Source organism: Haemaphysalis longicornis, unplaced genomic scaffold (genome assembly GCF_048455015.1).
Source record: "Haemaphysalis longicornis isolate Haplotype H1 unplaced genomic scaffold, Haemaphysalis longicornis Haplotype H1 scaffold_10, whole genome shotgun sequence".
NCBI classification, from domain to species: domain Eukaryota; kingdom Metazoa; phylum Arthropoda; class Arachnida; order Ixodida; family Ixodidae; genus Haemaphysalis; species Haemaphysalis longicornis.
The window spans coordinates 153289880-153311718 of NW_027526204.1; the positions used below are offsets into that span (position 1 = coordinate 153289880).

Below are 21839 nucleotides of genomic sequence, written 5' to 3' on the forward strand. Positions count from 1 at the left end.
TTCTTGATTTTGCGAAAGCCTTTGACACTGTATCTCACGACTTACTAATTCTGAAGCTTAGCAAACTTAACATCGACCCTAATGTACTCTCTTGGATTAAAGACTTTCTTTCTAACCGAACCCAGTACGTAACCGCTAATGACTGTTTATCCCCCTCCTGTGCTGTAACGTCTGGCGTACCTCAAGGGTCAGTGCTGGGGCCATTGCTCTTTCTTATTTATATTAACGATCTTCCCGACTGCATCACTTTTTCAACCATTAAACTCTTCGCTGATGATTGTGTATTATATCTGAAAATTTCTACCCCAGCTGACATCTTGAAACTTCAAACCGATCTTAACAACCTATCCGATTGGTGCAATAAATGGCTCATGCACCTTAACGTGGCGAAATGCAAATACATGCGAATTTCGCGTCGTGATAATACTGCTAACACGTGCACTTATAGTCTTCATGGCGCTTCTTTATCACACGCCGATTCATACAAATACCTCGGTCTTCATATCACAAATAATCTGTCTTGGCAGGTGCATGTTGACTATATAACTAACAATTCTAATCGCATGCTCGGATATTTACGTCGTAATTTTTCATCTGCACCTTCATCACTGAAACTAACTCTTTACAAAACACTAGTACGTCCGAAATTAGAATACGCATGCGCCATCTGGGATCCTTCCAAACATAATCTCATCCTCGCCCTCGAATCAATTCAAAACCGTGCTGCTCGTTTCATATTTTCTAACTATTCTCGCCATTCTAGCGTAACTGCAATGAAGAAGTCGCTAAATTTGCCTGATCTGTCATTTCGTCGTAAGTGTTCACGGCTTTCACTCTTTCACAAAATCTTTCATCACAACCCCATTTTAAGAGAACAGCTTTTCACAAACCCCTCCTATATTTCATCCCGTTTGGATCATGGTTTAAAAGTTGGTGTGCCATCTAGTCGAACTAATCTTTATCATGACTCTTTCATTCCACGAACTAGCAGGGACTGGAACCACCTTCCCGCCGCCATCGCCTCCATCACGGACATAAATAACTTCAAAATCATCACCCAACAAGAAGTGCTTTGAATGTATTGTTTGCACATTTTTTTTTTTGTTCTCAAACCCCACTCCTTTCTGTAATGCCCTCGGGCCCTGAAAGTAAATAAATGAAATGAAATGAAATGAAATGAGGCGAAAAGCAAAAACACCCATGTGTACGAGATTTTGGTGCACGGTAAATATCCCTAGGTGGTCAAAATTAATCCGGAGCCCTCCACTATGGCGCACCTCATCGCCTGCGTTGTGTCTGCGCGTTAAACCCTACAATCAAATAAAAAATATTCGAGCATATGTCTGCTTACTTTTTTGTTTACTTTGTTTTTGTGAAGGACTGCTGTACACGCTTTAATGCACAGAAATATTGCCCATTCTCCCCACTCCTTCTATAACCCCACAGGGGCTGCAGCATGTTCAAATAGATAAATAAAATAAATATTAATAATAATTATATATCACTGGTAGTAAAGGGCCTATACGTGGACTGATTATCAGCAAGGGACTTCTGCTAACCCAATGACGGGCCGTAAATTTATTCCAATAACGTGTTTATGGCTATGATGTTCGTTCGTCCTAATGCGCGGGAAAATTTATCACCTGTAACTTACGAGTACGCGAAAAGTTGTGACTTTACATAACATGCATCCCAAAGTGAAACCTTCCGGTTCAGGTTACTTTATTACTGAGAAGAGTTGTCAGCAGTACTGCTAGAAAAGTGTAGCCAAATACTCACTGGGACGAAGATTGGCTCCGGAGTTATTGCTTCAGAAATTTTCTGAAAAATGAGGGAAAAAAATATCGTAAATAATTTGTGCGGATTGAACTAAAACTCATTTAATGATTACAAAGACACACTAGGTCAACTGAAGTAACCGAATAAGTAACGGAAAGGGGTGTTTTTGAGAGTTTCAACCAATCAACTCAATAAGAATTTATTTACACAACCAATCTCTACCAGAACGCGCGGCTCAGTGTAGAGTTTCAGATGGCTTATATATTGTGCCCTGGCATATCAGAAAATGATAAACACCATCATTCATGACAAAAACCGTGAAAACCCAGATGTATTCACTGCCCAGATATGTCTCAAAACACTCAACCAAAAAAACTACGGTTGATCACTAGTATTGATGCCGTCGTCACGGCGTTAAACGCCGAATCTATTCGTGCGACAGACGGGGGTTGAATAACTGCATTTACTTCACCCACCCATTTGCTCCCCTCCCCTTGACATTCTCGCCACTCTGCACTCCCGCCCACTTTCACCGAGGCTTCTAACGGACAAAGTACTCCAACGCCCGATTTTAACCAAAAGACCGTACCGCTGCTGGCAAATTAAATTTGGCGTAAATTCTGCTCCCATCACAAGGTCAACTCATTAAGCGTTGCTAACGCACAAAATTGCACACAAAACATTTCGTCATACATTTATGATTAGCGTAGACATTATTTACAAATATATATATATATATACATATATACAAAGTAGAAATACGCTCTTCGGATACTTTATTTTCGGAGAAATAAAGATATAAAGACTCCGAAGAGCGTACTTCTACTTTGTGCGTATTCCTGCAGCAACTAAGGACTCCACTTCACGACTATATATATATATATATATATATATATATATATATATATATATATATATATATATATATATATATATATATATATATATATATATATATATATATATATATATATATATATATATATATATATATATATATATATAGATAAGGGTTGGCAGTCAAGAGTGCCTCGGAAAGCAAAGGGGAGAATGTTATAGGTCATTAAAACAGATAAAAAATTTTGAAAGACAGCAAGAAAGTGAAGAAAAAATGCCGCAGGGTGGGATCCGAACCCACGACCTCCAGAATACACGTCTGGTGTGATGACCACTACGCTACCGGCGATGCTGTTTCCCCTGCACTTTCGGGGGTATTTATGTTAAGGTATTTTCGTTTCGTTCGCTTGGGGGTGGTAGCCAGTGCCACTAAGACTACTCGGGGTGAAGGGGACCTTCTTTTTAACGCCCGGGCCGTGACTCGAGGGTCTACAACCTGTCGAGAGCGGTCGACCTGCGTTGAACCCTTAAGCTACCAATGGTACCAAGACTGCCAGAACAGAGGCTTTCGCTATGCATAAAGCGAATCAGGATGGGAAATGAGGGGCTCGTTGAAATAGACAGAAATAAGAGTTGGCAGTCAAGGTTGCCTCGGTTATATATACTCTTTGGCAGAACCATGGGCAGGTTGGTACAAGAGAACTTCTTGTGAGTCGCTTACAAGGTATTTTTTTTTTTGCATTAAACGATGTTGACATGCATGGAGCCTGTCTCCAGTGCTTAACAGTTGGAAAATTGTTAACCTATATATGAATCTTGTTTAAAAAACGACGACAAAAAACCAAGACAAGAAGGTTGCGCAAAAACATCACACAAAAACAGACCAATGTTTTCGGATGTTTGATCCGCATATAAACGCATCGTCATCAGGGGCTGAAGGCGTCCCTTTAAATCTGAATGGTAGTGTCGAGAAAGTGCGATCCGGCACTACGCGCTATAAAATGCTACGAGAATGCACCGACGTGGCACGACTGTTGCATGTGGGGCACTTCCCAAAGGTTCGCAATTGCGCACCTTCTATTACCGAAGTGGTTGCACTACTGGAGTATTTGAGCAGGACTCGCGACTTCTGACAATAAAGAAGCGGGTGGTAGCATATGCGCAGAGCGGCAGGCAAGAATTCTGACGCCCGTAAACGGCGGGTTGGCTATATTAATAGGCGTGAATGACGCTTAAGGGGGATGCCTTCCTTGCAAATAGTGCACCACTGCACATCGGTGTAACTCAGTGCAGAATACCTAGGTAACCCGCATGTCATGATAGAAATGTATGTAGCTCTTGGTGCATTGCTGGCATTTACTCCGCCCTAAAGGGTGAACCAATTAAAAGCTGCTACTGTGCAGCACTGGGCGAATATGGCCATTTGACGCAGTGGCGACATCAGCATGCCCGGATACAGCAAACGTCCGCCCATCACAATAATGGGTGCAGCACTTTAGTACTCTCTTTACAGTGGTGAAACATTACGACGATGCCTCTACATTGCCCCCGCAGTGTCAACGGACAAAGCGGCAGTGATGGGTAAAAATTGCGATAAACAAGCTCCTTCTACTGCGGTGTGGCATTCCCAGATTTCCCTGCAATGCAAAGTACGCTAGAGAATGTACGGAATGTAAACAGGCGTTGCTGCACGAAAAGTGCGTGATTGCCCTGTAAACAGCCCAGCATTGCGCAAGTACATGCTAGTGCTACGACCATGAGCCTTCGCACATTGCGCGTGGCAATGTGAAATATGCCTTCCCTGTAAAGCGTGCGCTTACGCAAAGGTACCCCTGCTGTGGGAAAGCGCACTTTAAAAGAAGTGAGCGTGACACGTTGTCGATATCAACCGGCGACTGCGCAGTGGAAGTGCATGTCTGCCGTCCAAAACGTGCCCTACTTCAAAAGAACCCCAACTGCCAGAAAGCACTTTTTGGATTCGTATATCTATGTGCGGCCAACTACGATAGAGGGCCTGCAGTATAACTGTGCAGCCCTGTTTAAAGCAAAAATCATTGCAACGCTTGCTACCTGTGAGGCGACGAAGCCCAAGGTTAAAGAACAAAAAAAGAACCATTATTTCGTTGGATTGGTGAGGCATTAAATGGTTGCAGTAAAAACGTGCGAGGTGTCGTCAGATGCGCGTAATCCTTTGGACCAATAACATTTAACTGAGGATAATCAATTGAATGACTTTATATGCAGTCGTTTGTCCTGCAAGCTTTGCAGTGAACATTTAATAATAAGAAATGACACATCGTACAGTGCTTCATTCTTAGATCAGTCTCTTCGCAACTATCCGCTTGTTCTTAGAGCCCTTTGTCATCTGGGAACCTAATCTAGCCATTTCATGTACAGATGACACCCGCTTAGAGTGCGAGCCTTTCTCTGGTCAAGGCTGTATTTTCAATGGTTTTTATACCTTACAATTATTCGCTTTCGCACGTGATAGGAGGCAAAGGATCAGGTCACTCTTTTCTAAATAAATAAATAAATAAATAAATAAATAAATAAATAAATAAATAAATAAATAAATAAAAAAATAAATAAATACCCGCAATCTGCGCGCAATAATAATTTAAGACAATCCACATGGGTGCTGCAATGTACCTGTCAGGTTAAGATATTATTCTAGAAGTTTTTGGTTAATTTAGATTATCTGCTAAGTTACTGTTATTTAGTTAACATTACATGTTGCGTTCCGTAAGGGCATTTTGCGCGATTACGCAAAATCATTGCTAAATTTTACGTGCCTGTTTCGAATTGGTTGGAATTGACAGCCGGCTGAAACTGACTGGCGCCTGCGACTGCATTCTCCGACACCCACGCACCAGTTATGCGCCATTGACAGCCGCCCCGTGACTTATCTGAGGCCAGGCAACACCGTTGATGGCGTTGCAACCGTAACAGGAGGAGGAGCTGACGCCACACTCTGCTGGGAGTGTGTGTCACCGAGTATGTTCCACAGCAAGCTGAAAGCTGCACATGTCCGCGGGTTTTGCAGCGGTTGCGATAATGAGAACAAACTTCACGACTTTGAAAGGCGATTGTTTTTCTTGGGCTACGTAAACGGAGAAATTTTGGTCTGTCTGTCTGTCTGTGACTCGATTGAGCCACCCGGCAAGAGTGAAACAAAAGTTGCACAATAGTCTTATATACCCACAGCCAAATCTAAACATCTAAGTCCGGTGTCGATGTCCCTACTTGTCAGCATTATTGAACAAGAACAAGGCATTACGCAAATATAAGGCAGAAAATCAATACCTAAGGGATATTTGCAGTGTTTCTTTATTAAAAAAATTATGGATGCTTGATTTGTGCAAAATAAAATACTACATCCACTGCAGCAAAAAAAAAAAATCACTCCGTCGCCTGCTGTTGCCCGCTCCGCTATATCTCCTGGCGGCATTTTAAGAAATAAAACGGCAGCAGTTACGAAAGGTTGCAATAGATATGTTCCGCGTTCTGCTTGGAATGCACGTGGAGTAGGGCAACATGGTTCTAAAAACGTTAAAGTAGGGCGCCTCGATTCAAGCGCGTCTCGTCTCCGCCGTACGGCATCGAGGAAACCGTCCTGGAGCAGTGGAACGCGGTAAATTTAAATTGACTTGAGCAAACCTCTAGCGTGTTTACCTTTGGAGGAGCGTGACGGAAGATGAAGCATGAGATGCGAGCGGGAAAGCAAAGGCAGATAATTTAATTGGCAAATGTCGACGAAAGACTATCATCTTTTGTTTACACTTGCAACGAAGAGAGCAGGTATGCCACCAATTTTTTTCTCACTGCGTTGTACATGTTCCTGGCTCAGGGAAACAGATTTTGGTGTGTACGTATACCGCGGCATCATCATCATGCTGATAACTTTAGTTTCGGAGGGATTAACACTGTGTTTAGATCACTGCAAACAGCTTTTTTTTTGTTCCTGGTAACAAAATATTGTAATACGTCTGTTAAATGTTCTTATACAGCCGGCATTCCAGCGGCAGGTTGGCTGTACATCCCGCCGATGGATCAAGCTCAGCAAGCAGCATTTCATTTTTACCAAATTTCATGGTTATTTAATTCGGTTTCTTAATTACTATCGCAGTGGGCAAGTGCCACGCAACAAAACCGCCTGTCAGTAGAAACGACCTCTGTTATCACTGCTTCAACATAAGGAGCACAGGGAGTTTTTGTTCTTCTTACAAGTTGAGGGACGACAAATTGACTTTATATACTTCTATCCGACAACAAGTACATCTTATAACTCCATTATGCTGATTGACAATACACCCAGGTTCTCGTGCTAGAGGACACACGAGTGCTGAAACAGAGAAGGCGGAGACAATAGAACTGAAGCGCGGTACGAGGAAATTGCACAGTACGTTCCCATCTTTTTTTCTCTTTCACTGTCTAAAGCAACTCTGAACGCGGGTGTGGCACAAGCGAGAAAGAATGGCGTATAGGCGTATAGAAATCAACTTACGCATGTATGTATGGACGAATGAACGTCTAATTTACTGCTGCACCTAATCAACGCTTTCGCAAAACATTTCCAAAATCTGTGTGAGACAGACGATTGATAGAGTTTTTTTTTTCGCCAACACAAACTATATGCCTTCTTTCTTGTCAGAGAGAGAATGGGAGACAAAAAAAAAACTATCTCGAAAGACGGATGCGCAAGCTTCGTTTTTAGGGCTGGAACACAATTGTGGAGCAAGTGAAGACGTCGATCCGCCATCTGAACTCGTAGAAGACGACTACCTATACCAGCAACTAGCGCTGGTAGACTGCAGCGTGTCCATGGCGCATGTGTTATCTCCCGTATTCTACTCTAAGGACGATGACGTCAGAATCGAAGCGCCACTAACTGAACCCCTCGACGATTAGAAGGCTTGCACGCCTCCGAATGACTCGCACACGCATTCTGTCCAGGCGGCCGATCAAGACATTCCCGGACATCCACCGATGCCAGCTTGTCTGCGACACGATCTCTTTGACGCTTTCTTGTTAAAACTAGAGGGGGAGTAGCTGGTGCCGGGCAGCGTAGTTTGGAGCGGCAAATTGCGAAGCGGCAACAACGGAAGGGAAAAGCCTTAACAATGTCTCAAATGCTTCAAGACATTGTTAAGGTTGCATGAATGCTTCAAGATGTAGCTATTGCTGATACGAAACGCCGTTTACGTCAAAAAAGTGAAAGGTCCCTTATTTTCCCAGAACTTCCGCATATGAAGCCAAAACAGCGCGTCGAGATAAGCTGCACGAAAGAGGACGCCATATCGGAATGCGTACACACGAGAAAAGACGACGACAAAAAAACGGGGGCTTTTGACAAATGCGATCCACGTGCGCAGAGAAGCCTCACCGCTTTGGTGGCCTCGGACAAGTACTCTGGGGCGGTCATCCAGGGTAATGCGCAAGCAGTGGTTCCGGTAGGCTGCGCCCATGTCCTTTCGACACCTCGAACATACAAGACTACTTCATAGCGCCATTGTAGCAAAAACTCTTGCAGCTGTTCAGTTCGTACTGTTTTCTTCTCGCAAAGGGAACATGACTTAACAGGGCCTGCGGCAGTTTAGCATATGCAGCCATTTATTATGGAAACCAAGCAATGCGCAGCCTCCCTCTTATATAATGCGTGTTTGCTCGTCCGTGCACGACAAGACAAGCAGACAGCCCAGGACCGCAAACAAATGGGGGGAGGTCCGCGTGAAGGTTTCCAGACGTTTCGTGGGGGAATGGCCTTCGCCGGTCGGGAACGAGCATACAAGTCCCAGGTAATTCCAGGCGGGCGTTTTTATGCTCATTACGAACTAACCGCCGCTGGGCAACGCAAGCATAGAAGGGTTCACACACCCCTGCAGTTTAGTACGCTGACGCATAATGCCAATAACGATCCGAAATTTTCCTTGCGAACAAACTTCATTTGCCTTAATATGGACGCCCTATGTGCATTAGTTACTTAAATAGATCACCGATGACATGCCTGCCGCGGTGGGGGGAGATTTCGACGTGGACGTCTCTCGGCCCGATGCGACCTGACTGCTGTTCTCCGTGGTCGAGAGGTTTGGGTTGGTGTGTTGCACGAACAGTCAGATGCCTGCGATGCCGGAGATAAACGGACAGTATCATGTGTGTGCGCTAGAATAAAACTCTAGTCCTTCTCAGTTTCAGTCAGCTAATTAGATAGGATGTACGCTCAATCGCGAATTGCAAACAATTGCGCTTCGTTTCATGCACTCCTTGCACTGGGCCAAAATTCGCTGGTCCCCCTTCTCCACAGAGTGGAAGGTCACTGAATTTTTTGTTGCATCCGAGTAATTCCACACCTAGAAAAGAGGAGTGTGATTGGGCTACTTGTTAGTGGATGCAGTTTATAAATAGCTGTATGTGTTCACTTGCGACTCCTGTTCTTACGCTGTGCCTGTTTTGCGATGGCGATACCCTTTAAATTGTTTTGCGTATACGTCGCATTTTTCTCGGCGTTGCAGCGCTCAAGCGGTTGTAAGCCCAAACCAAGGAGCAGGCGGGCTTAACGCTGCACCGAGGGAAATGGCCAGGAGGTAAATCGCAGAGCAGCGACTGGGAAGACTCGAGTTTCTGTATACGCACCCTCCAATCCCCTCTTTTTCAGGCTTGTTCCAACATAGTCCTTGCCGTGCCGTCTTACAGGACTCAAAGTAGCGGACAAGAGGGAAAAAAGGGACCGTTGCGGAGGCAAGCGATCCTTTTGAAATGCTTTCCCCGTATTCGGACGGTAATCCGCTTAAGCCTTGCCTTGACAAGCGGAGCAAAATCGGCGTGAAATGCCTCACGTCCCGGGAAGCTGACGCCGGGACGGAGGAGGACGCGGCGCGTGCATCTTCCTTCTCTCTCTCTCATCTTCTTCCACCTGCCCTTCGCCTCCCTGCCTTACCGGGGCTCTTTGCTGGCTTTATTTTCCGTTCGGACTGGCTCGAGAAAAGAACAACTAGGACCAGTGCCCGTGGATAGTGGGACGCGGGGTATTCCATTTTTGATGCCCTGCCGAGATGTCTGGACGGAGGGCCGCCTTTTAACTTCTCTCTTGTGTGGGTGGGAAGCCATGTTGTGGCATCTAATGCATGGTGGCTTTCGCAGTGACGGGTGCCGTAGTTCCGCATCTGAGAATGACACGCTACGCGCATCTCGTGCATGGCAACGCGGGGCCTTGAGCTTCACGATTTCAGCAGAAAAGTTTCATAAATGAAGCGGAAATACAATAACGCAAGTGGAGAATTTTTTCCGCTCGTAGTTTATGACCAGTCGTGGTAGTACTGCATAGAAAACCATCATTTTTGCACAAAAAAGTAAAAGAAAACACTAAACTGTCTCTCCCCCTCTCCGCAATTGTAAAGAGATGTGAGGCATTTGAAAGCCAGAGGCTGCACTGGATGGATTCGCCATGATGGGGTATAACAACGCACGATCTCACATAATTGCTACCTTTCCAAGTAGACTGCGTCTGCATTTAGCACAGCTTTGATATCCCAATGACGCCACCGCGCTGCACACGTTGCTTTTTCGCATGAGCCTCTCAATTCGTGCCCGATACCTCAGAGTAGGAACCCGCCCGTAGTGTGCGTGTGGCACAAGTCACGGCAAAGCTTCTCGCTACTCTCCGTCACTTTGCCCTTCTTTTACTATTTTCTACAGCCGCCATTGTCTTCCAGAAAAAAAAAACACCTTTATGAAAGAATAAAAGGGTAAGTCGTCGAATAAAACCCCTTCTCGCTTCAGCTGCGCTATCCAAGAGGCCCACCATTGAATTGGAAATACGATCACTCGACTGTCGCGCTCATCAGAAATTCCAGACTCGCCATTGATTGTTTCGGCGGTGCGACAAGGCCCTTTTTCGCTACGTCTCTGTTCGTGCCTCGGTGCGCCCGTTGTTCACCGCCGATGGCACGCGAAGCACGTTCGCCGTCCTCGTCACCATCCCGACGAAAAAGCTCAGCACTACAAGACGAGATCTTTCAGTGTTCTGTCTGAGTTTTGTCACCACTAGGGCAGACTACCAGTGTTGCGTCACGTATGTAGGATGTGTGAGAATGGCGACGGCGGACTCTGCGTCTGGCCACGCACTCGTTAGCAGGGTGGGCCCGCCATGTCGGCGTCATCGGCAAAGGAAGGGGAGAAACAGCATTCCAGTTGCGTCATGTACAATACCTAGACTTATTTGTTTTCTTCCCAGCCAAGCGCAAAATCTTCGCGCACCTTATGATGAGGTGCTGGAACTACAAAGCAATTCGGGTGCACGGGCGTAATGAACTGTTGCTGCTTGTTATAACTGACCTATCCACAGTCACCGGGAACATGACTCGGCGTGGGATTACAAACCCGCAACAAAATAATTCAGTACCTGCAGTCAGAAAACTTGACCGTGTAGTTGAAGCTAAACATGAATTTATCAAAATGCTAAAAAGCATGCTCGAAGCCGTCTCTTCAGAACAGGCAACAAAATGCTGAAACAAGGGGGAGCATATAACTACCTCCGACCGGTTGTCAGTGCTAATCCCCAACTACGAGAGAGAGAGATCCGGCACAGAATAGGTATGAGCTGCGGTGAACTCGGCAAGCACTCCCAAATAATGAAGCGTAAGGTACGTCTGTCATGAAGAAGAATAGCATACAACCAATGCCGACTGCCCGTAATGATATATGGGCGAAAACGTTGACGCTTGTTTGCCGTTTGTTCTTACCACACGATTGGGTCTTGCCGGGCCTTGCGTTTCAGTTAGTCTACGCATGAATGAACCGACGCGTCGAGACGACACCGGTGTTGAGCGAGACTGTTCTGTTTGTTACATCGCTTCCAGCAAAAACACCTGGTTGGAAGCCTTAGCCATGAAAACCAATAGTTAGACATCAACAACAATGTTCTTGACTATACCCCTTTGCGATGCGCATTAGGATGTAGCAGTCAAAAAAGTTGTAACTGCTTGTGTGTGCTTTTGATAACCAAAATTGCACTTAAAAACCACAAACTCACACAAACTCGATCTCGTGAGTAGTTAATAAATTAGATCGTGTCCAAATTGTAAATGCGACATTGTAAACGTGACCACCGTTTTCTAACGATTGCTACAATAGAAAACGTATACACATTATTGTGATCTGTATCCCTTACATATTAAGGGAACAGCTTCGGTTTTGATTTATAAACGCTTTTAATTAGACAGAAAAAGTAGCACCGAGAACAACTACTGGACGCGCCGTTGAACGCCGAGGCGTCCATCTTGCTCTCTTCTTTTGTTAAAGCATTGGTGGATTTTCACGGGATCGCCGCACCGTTTCATAGAGCGGAAAATGCGAACGCTGACTGAGTGGTTCAAGTGGGGATGACGACGATTGTAACTAACCGAAATGCTCTTAAAAGTCGCGTGTACAATTGCACATGCTATGTAGCAAAGGGATACACACCCTTCCCATTAGCCGGGTTAAAGGTGTTTATTGCTTGTTTATATGGATTTTTTTTTACTGAGATGCCGCCCTTTTGTGTATTATTGGGTTTCTTTCGGGGAGTAATTGATGGTTGCGGTTTAAATATGTTATGCTCTTGCTGATGACGGATACGAGAAACTCGAGCGGGAATGTCCTTGACTGCTACGCAGTAGCACGATGGAGGTGGGATTTCGGTATTCCGCCTCGAAAACATACAGCACTTCTAAATGCGGTTCATAAAGTACAAAGTGGTTAAAAGTTGTCCAGAGAGTAAAACGCACTTACAGTGCCTGTACTCTAGGTGTCGTCTCCTCTAGGCCCTCTCGATGTCACCTGGTTACCTATACCATAAACAGTTAAAGATCCCAACTATTACGCTCAGACGGGGCTGGCCCGTCTTATTAGCTGGTATGCCTTCAGAAAAGTTATTTCTTTCCACACCATCAACCCCAACCGACCCCTACCTGCGTGGATTACAACCGCATCAAAGCTGTCAACTCTACCAGCAAAATGGTGACTACCACATGACACACTCCAGCTGTCGACACAAACTCGTATGCCTTTGGGAGGCTCGACATAGCTCACGAAGTGTTGTGAGCGGCTGCGACACAACCAACAACCTCACACTTCGCATCTGCATCACCTCTGAATCAAAATGCAACGCAGGGTGCTAAACACAATCTTTAAGGAAAATCCTTTCTATGTGGCAGCCTCCAAGGCAACCTGAAAACCAAACAACATCGGCACATACTTAGTGTCATGGAAATGATCATGAGGACATCGTTCGCCGTATACAGAAAGCCGTAAGAAGCACTGAAGCTCCCTATGTCGACTGTTACGATTAAAATATTGCAATAAGGCAACCGACAACTCTTTTCAGAAACTCGTCGGGGTAAATACCTCTAGCCAGTGCCTTCGCCTTACCCAAAAATCAGAGGCAACTTCAACAACAGGTTCGCATCTCGATTCTTCAAACCACATGTCCAAACTCTCTTCCACTTCCGTGGTGTCGATTCATTCGTGATGCCAGGAGACGCTAAATTGACTTAGACCCACAATAGAAACCATACGACACGCTGAATTCCTTTTATCTTTTTTTAATTAATTCTTGCCTGCCCTTGCCCAGCAATACGCATGCTACCTTACACTGCGGTCGTCGCCACGATCCCAATCAAGCCCAGGAACGAACATAAGGCGCAAATACCGATGTCTTCTATACATACACCGCCATTTACTCCGATCCACTCTAGCACTCGATGATTCTAATAACAAAAGACAAGATCATCACCTGCGTCTCACTTAAAGTCACATCCCGGTCCGCTGAAGAATTTGCGCTTTCCCTCACCACTACTTTAGCTTTTGTAAAGATCATAACCACCGCCTGCCAAGCTGCCTTTCGTAGCTTCCAGTCGTGTAAAGCGGGCCCTACTTCCAGGAAGCTCATTGGTCATCACACCCCGTTCCGGAAGATTTACGTTGTGTGGCCTCCGGGACTTTCCTCGCTAACGGGCGTAACTTTTCCCGTAGATGAGCCTGCGCATTCTCCTTTTATTCCCTAGCGGAAACATTAACTTTCGTTGCCATCGTCACTTTCCAACATGTCATCCGACATTCTCGATTCTCAAGACAGCATTCTCATTCTCCTGTCATTTATCATTTGGGTCTCACTTCATCCATGCCATTAGCGTTTTTTCTCCTAAGTTATGAACCAACTAGCGAAGCAAGAACTTTAGTTAAATTGGCATGACCAATGCACTTGAAGCATTACAGACAATGAGGACCAGCAATAAATAAAAAAAACTTTGCTTAATAAGAGTTCGAAGTATTCTTACAAGCTTGCTGCAAAATAATAAAAATAAAACCCTGGCTGGCGTTGCGAAGAAAGAGGATTGGTCGAACTGGCCTGCGCTCTAACCGTGGTCATAGAAAATCCGCCGAAATCCTCTTTAGCGAAGTATGCCTCGTTGGCGCTCTTTTGAGCCGCGAATGGATGGCTCCTGCGAACACAGAAAAGCTCGGCCACGGCTTTCTTTATCCGGTGCAGAACATACTACCTGAGGTGGATGCCCGATCGATAAACCCATAGAGTTGTGTGGGCGGGTAGCGAGGGCGTAAGCGCGCAGACTGGCAAAAGGATCCGGCCCAATAATCCTGCAACCCATTTGCAATCAGATGATCGGTGCGTGAAGTTGTGCGCGTCCACACTAGCTCCTCCTTGGAAATGGCCACCGGAGTTCCTGTAAGTGTAAATGTTTTTCCCGCTTCACGTTAATGCGACAGCATTGTTAAAAAATGAAGCGGAAAGATGTGCGCCAGCAAAATGCACTAGCCCGATACGATAAAGAGGGGGATCGGCATCACCGAATACTTCACCCAGTTGACTCTGGAGAATCGGCAACTGGACGCCTGGTCCCTCGAGTAACACGCCACATTACCTGGTGCCCCTCATTTCCTATTCTGATTCGCTATATATATATATATATATATATATATATATATATATATATATATATATATATATATATATATATATATACATAGAATAAGGGTTGGCAGTCAAGGAAACCTCGGAAAGCAAAGGGGGCCACCCGGCGGGCATTTTTTCACCACTTTCTTTCTTTCCAAATTCTTTATCTGTTTCAATGACCTACCACATCCTCCACTTTGCTGTCCGAGGTTTTCTTGACTGCCACCTCTTATTTCTGTCTTATTTTCAACGAGCCCCTCATTTCCCATTCTGATTCGCTACATGCATAGCGAGGGCCTCTGTTCTGGCAGTCTTGGTGCCATAGGAAGCTTAACAGGGTTCAACGCTGGTCGACCACTCTTGACATTTCGTAGACACTCGAGCCACGGCCCGGGGGTTAAAAAGAAGGTCTCCTTCACCCCGAGTAGTCCGAGTGGCGCTGGCTACCACCCCAAGCACAGGAAACAAAAATACCTTAACATAAATACCCCAGAAAGTGGAGGGGAAAATCGACCCGTCGGTAGCGTAGTGATTATCGCACCAGACCGGTATTCTGGAGGTCGTGGGCTCGGATCCCACCTGGCGGGCATTTTTTCTCCACTTTCTTTCTTTCTTTCCAAATTCTTTATCTGTTTCAATGACCTACCACATCCTCCCCTTGCTTTCCGAGGTTTTCTTGACTGCCAACTCTTATTTCTGTCTTATATATATATAAGGCCTGTGTGACGTCAGCGGCCGCAGTAGACAACAGCCTACGCGGTGCACAAACAAGGAAACCAACAGCGGGCGGCATTACCACCGTCTCTTCCCTCGCTAAATGAAGGCGCCGATTCCCTTGCTGAAATCCTCATGTTGGAAATAGTCTGGCAGCTTCCGCACCATCGTCCTACGACGAGGCGCTGGGTTGGCCGCACTCTTCTCTTCTGGGAAGTCTCTTCTGGTGTGCCGCAGCCTCCGGAGCTGTTGGGCTTTCGACTGCGGCATGGTCACTCGGTTCACTTTCTGGCGGATGTGGACCCGGTTGTGAGAGTGCGGCGGTCTCGTGGTCGCAGTAGACAACAACCTACGTGGCCAGACACACTGGGAAAGCAACAGCGGGCGGCACTATCACCGCTCCCCGGCTGCCGTTATTACGTTACCACAACTGCTAACCGGCGGTCAGAACATCGGTGCCGCTCCGAGGTAGCTTTGTCCGCCGAACCGGCCACGAAGTCAGGGGTGAGCCTTACAAAACACTGACCTGTCGTTCCGGCGTCTCCGCTTGGCAGCAGTCTGACCGGGCCCTATAACTTCGGAGCCGTCACGCTCTTGGGTTATTGCACGCACTCCACATAAACCAACGGTACGGTGGGCGTAGAGCAACCGGAGCTTTCTCACCAACATTGCTCGTGCGGGACTTCCACTTCTGCAGCCAGTGACGGAGTACGGCTGGCTCGACGTGGGGAGCCAGGAAGGCGTGTCTCAAAAGCTGAGTACACGGGGCCGGCGGTATTGACGATTTCTAGTCACGGCGACTTGGGTGGCTCGACACAGCCAGGCCGCCCTTCCTCGACGATCGCGTCAAGGTCGAGATGGTGTGAAGGTGATAACGCAGCCCCACACTGCAAGATATTGAGTGGCGGCTAGACAATTCAAACGAACCGTGGTTTAGAGAGATGCGATAGTGGATTTAGTTATCGCTCATGACAGTTCGAGAAGGTTCATTGCTACTAACAGCGCACACAGACGAGGGACGGGGAGGAAGATACTGTTTTCGCAAAGAAGAAGACAGAATAACATTCGTGCTTCCACCGCAGTTTCTGACTATTGGGGGTTGAGGTCACAAACTGCGTTTCGATGAACGTTCAGTATTTATGTAGGTGGAAACATCTCGTTCAAAGTGCTATTTTTCTACAGCGAGGTCCGCAAAATCAAACCAGCGTAGAACGCCGCCAGATGAATGATTGGGTAGACGTCAGACATCAACCAAAAACTCCAATAAAGCAAAACATAAAAGATTGTTTGACAAAAAATGGCTGGTGATTAATATATCCCCCAATGCGAAATTTGTGCGCAGCGCGAACTGCAGTCTGTTCGGTCACGGCACATAGCTGCTGCGTCTCGTGAAGTGATCGCGTGATCAGCGAACGCACAGCGGCGCGCGCTGCTCTGCCATTATCTCGAAGCGCGTCGCCACCGCCGAGCATGTCGTTTCAAGTCGTATTTGAACCTCCCTCGCAAACGTCACATAGTTCGGATCAGCCACGCAGCGAGGACGCCGAAGCAACCGATTTCCGTTACGTGCAGCACGCAGCGCGTGTTGGGCTTCTGTGGCGCGGCCTCGGCATACTTCCCTCCTCCTCAAGCTTACGCCATGCTTTCAACCTCCGCTTTCCTGCGGGCTCATAACCGGCGTACTGTTTGTTCTCCCAGTTATCCCGTAGCGCATCGCCGCCTAAAAGCGTCTCGCGCCGTTTCGGCATACCGTCCTCCCCCTCACACTTTCGCCACACTTTCCCCCTCCGTTTTCCTTCTGTCTTCGGTGTTCCTTTGTTCGCTCGGTTACGAGGCCGGCGACGCCGTGGAACCGCACTAGCGGACGCTTAAGTGTTGCGCACTAAAAAAGACAAGAAGTTAGAGAGTTTTAGAATAACGTACGCAGCCGTACGCAAACAGTTAGCAAACGCTATTTTTTGCGTCGCTCGCACTGCGCATGCGCCGTACGTTAAGCCGCTTCTGCGGTTAGCGGACGGAAGAATATCGGACGCTATTTCAGCAAAATAGCGTGCGTAGGTGAGGCCGCTTGCGTTTTCAATATGGCGGCAAGTAGCGCGACAAGCATCCATGGTTTTGCCAACGGTCGCTTGCACGTCACAACACTTCGACTAATCAATCAGAGACTACCAACGAGACCAGTGAGGATTGTATGGGCACCAGCTCATAGCGGAATCCCCGGCAACGAGATCGCCAACCTCGTGGCTCGAGATTTGACCCGCCGAGCCAGCGCTGGTGAATCCGAAGCCGAGCCCGAGCGCATGCAACCTCTTGTCACCTACCAGGAAATCACTCAACACTATAGGCTGTCCCGTAAAACCTACTCTTCGCCACACAAATCGCTACCGAGAGATCAGGAAAGATTATTGCGTGCCCTGCAGGTCAACACCTTCCCGCATCCCACCAGACTACACCTCTTTGACCGGACACACGTTTCTCCCCTTTGCCGCTTCTGTGGAGAGCTCGGGACTCTCAGACACATAGTGGGCGGCTGCGACAAGTCCACCCTAGACCCCCCTAACATCCACCTTTCCACAGAGCTTTGGGAGAGAGCCTTGGCCAGCTCCGGCCTCGAAGATCAGCTGCGCCTGATCGAAAGGGCTGTCGACGCGGCCCGAGCTCAAGGCATCCTGGAATGAGGACGCCTCTCTCAAGCAGTTTCTGGATTAATTAAAGTTTATTCTCTCTCTCTCTCTCTCCGCTCTTCAGTGGACAGTAATCTGTTTCCGATGGACCAAGTTATTTGCTCCTGTGTTTTTACATACGTCAAGTAGTTAGCACGTCCCCCTCTCGCATCTCTGTATCGTCGTAACATCGCTGACTTCATACCATGTTATGGCCGTGTTGCATTCAATACTAACGAGAAACCGTTTGTTTACACTTGTTGGCATAGTCGTAAAATGTCCAAGTACAGTGGCTAGAATAGGAAAGTGTGATGACCGGGCCCTCTCCCGCGTGACGCTGTAGGAGGAAAATCCAGGTGGCGGTGTGGCACGATTACACGTTCGCTGCGACGGCGGCGGAATATGGAGTACGAATATATTTTCTTTCATAGCTATTCTACGTGGTCGTGCAAACTGAGATGCAATGAATGTCGTATTTTAAAGTACTATAATCGAAGTTTGCAACCGACTGAGTGCACTTTGACAGCCGAATATAGCCGGCTGGCTGGGACACTTATGAAGCAAATCAGAGAATTGTGGACTGGTAACTGGTAAACACGCATTTTATTTTCGACGTGCTCGTTACAGACAAAAACTACTCACTTTTGGTGAATTTCTCATGATTTGTTCATAATTGCAAAGGATCGAAACCATCAACTTTCTTTGCTCAATGGGCCTTGCCTTTTGCTGCTATTTCTTTGTGTGTGTGTGTGTGTGTGCGTGCGCGCGCGCGCGCGTGTGTGTGTGTGTGTGTGTCCGTGTGTGCGTGCGTGCGTGCGTGCGTGCGTGCGTGTGCGTGTGTGCGCGCGCGCGCGCGTGTGTGTGTGTGTGTGTGTGTGTGTGTGTGTGTGTGTGTGTGTGTGTGTGTGTGTGTGTGTGTGTGTGTGTGTGTGTGTGTGTGTGTGAAGAAATTCAAGCATTTTTTCTCGAATTGTCTTCAGAAAAAAACATCCCCCTCGCGAGGGGCACGGTCAAATGCAGAGCATTTTCGGGGGGCGCACATACCCGATTTTATCTGGTTCGAAAGAAATTGACAGCGAGAGCGAACGCCGAGAACCGCCCCATCACGGCACGACCGCGCCACGACCACGTCACGACTAAGTCACGATCATGCCACAACTGTTGCTCCTGCGCCAAACTACGACGCATGCGCGCCCCACCTGTTGCTGAACGCGATCCGAGCACGCAGAGAACACGCGAGGAGCAGCGGAGAGCAGGCGAGGAGGAGTGGGGGAGAGGGCGCACCTGGAACGGCTGTTGCGGACGCCGAGGCACGCCAACGCCGGGTGACATCGTGAGTTAAAGAAATGCTCTGCATTTAAAAGCGTTTTCGACGTTCGATTCTGCAGTTACGTGAGACAATTGAGCTTTAAATGCTTCTTCCTTTCACGGAAAGGCATGCCTTCTCCTTTTAAGTGCGAATGCACTTTATAAGCGACCCCAAACCATCCACCGCCGGCGGCGGCGGCGGCGCCGGCGGCGTCCGCAGTGCTCCTCTATATTTAAAAAAGAAACAGCATCCGGCGCCAGGTTTCGATCCGAGGACTTTGCGGCCGCAGCGCGACGCTCTACCGACCAAGCCACGGACGCGACGGTGATATCAGTGTTAGTGACGCGCCTTATATCTTTAACGCATTCAAACTACGTCGTCAGCAGCGTGCGTTGGCGACTCAGCGGCGTTATAGCGGCTTGATAACTGCGTGGTGTACACGTGATACTACAAACCCGATGGAAGAGATGGAAGAGAAGGCGGCGAGGCGGTGGGCTGCGGGGGCCGAGCGCAAGAGCCGCAAGCGGGCCGACAACCGTGCATTCGCACTTTCACATTCTCCCCCTCGGGGAAATGAGGGGGAATTTTTTTTTAATGCCTTCGTGTAAAAGTGCAGCTAGAGGACCAAAACGAATTTGATAGTCATGGACGGGGAGAGTGGCAGGCTTCTTCAGTATGTCAGATGTTTCGTAAATGCTTCCAATGTCTGCAAGGGTACGTGTACGGGCTTTGGCTTTATCCTGCGCAGTGCGACACACTCTGTAAGCCACTGTGAATGGCGAAACACTCAGCGTGTGGTTTCCCTCATGTTGCCGAAGTAGGGTCAAGTTCTTGACAGAAAAAGAGCATGGGGGTTCTTCAAACTCTGCACTAACAGGGCAGTCACCATCCTTAGCTTTTTATTGCTGGGTGTGGCCGCGGGTGAGCTTTTCGCTTGACACTTCCTGCTCGGGGAAGTTGTTTCGGCTGGTACTTCGGAAGATTGGAAATTGCGTGGGCACAGCTCCGGGGGCAACCGAGGCCTGCCCCTGTAGATTGAGACAACTTCTCCGTTCACGGTATGTTCAATGTGCCGGGAGCTGTACCTTTCGCCGAAGTGTAGATCGCATACAGCGGTGTTTTCCTTGAGCCGCTTCTCGGTACGTGGTATTGCTCGTCGCCACTGCGCCAATACAGACGCGTGTTCTTCGGCACGCCAAACAACGACAGTTTCTTTTTGCTGGACTTGTACACCGTAGATCGGCCCGGCATAAAACTGTGGCTCTGCTTTTGCGGAACTAATGCACCTTTAAACTTGCTACGGAATAGGAAGCAAACTGTGCTTCTCTCTGGTCAAAGCGGTAATCACATTGCAGACGATCTGCGCGCGCCTCACCCGGCGACGTGTAAACGATCGTGCGCGCCCCCTCGCGGATCCCTGTCGACGGCTTCAAAGCGCCTCGCAGGCGCTGCATGCCGCTAATCACACTTTCCTATTCTAGCCACTGTAGTCCAAGCACTCCGGCACTCCGCTGGCAGATCAGCCGGCGATTAATTTCGCAAAACATTCGACAGATGGCGCCGTAAGCATTAGAGTGCCGCTACGCAAGTGATGAGACTGATGAGACGCTCTACTAAAACTCCTCTCGCGGTGTTTACGTAGCGTGACGCAAAAATTTAGCGTTTACCGTACGCAAAGGCAACAACGCTGTACTAAAACTCCCTATTAGCTAAAGCAACCCTCGCCCCACCATCGGAATCCACTTGGGCAGCAGCGCGGCGGCATAACATAACAACTATTGGAATTCACTGGGACAACAAAACAACTTCATTTCATGGCGACTCGTAAGAAGAATCGCTGCTTTTTGTGGCGCCTTGTGGGCGCGGCGTAATTGGGGCCAACGCTTTTCTAGAACAGCAGACTAAAACCGTGTGAGCTGCAATGTCCCCGTGTGGGCGTTGCGTTCTGGGATTGTGGGCGAAAGTCGGTGTCCAAACCAAGAAATTACCTTGCGAAATACGTGCTCTAACAAGTCAATAAGTTTGCTGCTCAGAAAAGGAACTGGCAACATTGGTGGAAGAACAAAAACAATAAACAGGCAATTTAGGAATCAGATCATGTTTACTTTCGGGCACTGAGAAAATCCAAGCTCCCCGGAGGCATTTTTTTCTCTGCAGTTTTCATTCGGTCCACTTCGCTTTCCTCTCTCTCTCTTGCGTCATTTCGAGCTCCTGCGCGTCGCCGTTCAGATCAATGCCGGTGGGGTCTGGGCCACGAAGTTCCCGCTCTACTAAGCCTAATGAAGCGCTTGACCCAATGGGTCTGCGGGGAGAGCGATGGCCACTGTGTTGGCCAGCTGTTCTCACACTGCCTTCTCTGGCCGCAGGCTTTGTGGTAGTAGAGGCCAGAACAAACAGGCGCACCGCTGCCAGAGAACGAAAGGGAAACGTAAAACGTGGATTCGGGCACACGGCTGGTACCGACAGCAACCATTCCCGATAGTCGATCGCCCCGAACACGCCTATAACCCAGATGTGCCCCCCGGTAAAAGGGAATAAAGTCGTACTGCGTATAACGCGAAACAGAAAAACAAGGTGTTTTATTATCTAA

The 21839-nt window shown here is 47.7% G+C and overlaps 1 long non-coding RNA gene across 1 annotated transcript in view; it reads right to left on the bottom strand.

Annotated features, from left to right (window-relative positions):
- Positions 1-21839, bottom strand: part of LOC144159685 (uncharacterized) — a 368320-nt gene that overhangs the window by 103988 nt on the left and 242493 nt on the right. The window contains exon 3 of the long non-coding RNA XR_013320348.1: positions 1780-1821. This is a non-coding gene — a long non-coding RNA (uncharacterized LOC144159685). The remainder of the gene's footprint in view (positions 1-1779; positions 1822-21839) is intronic.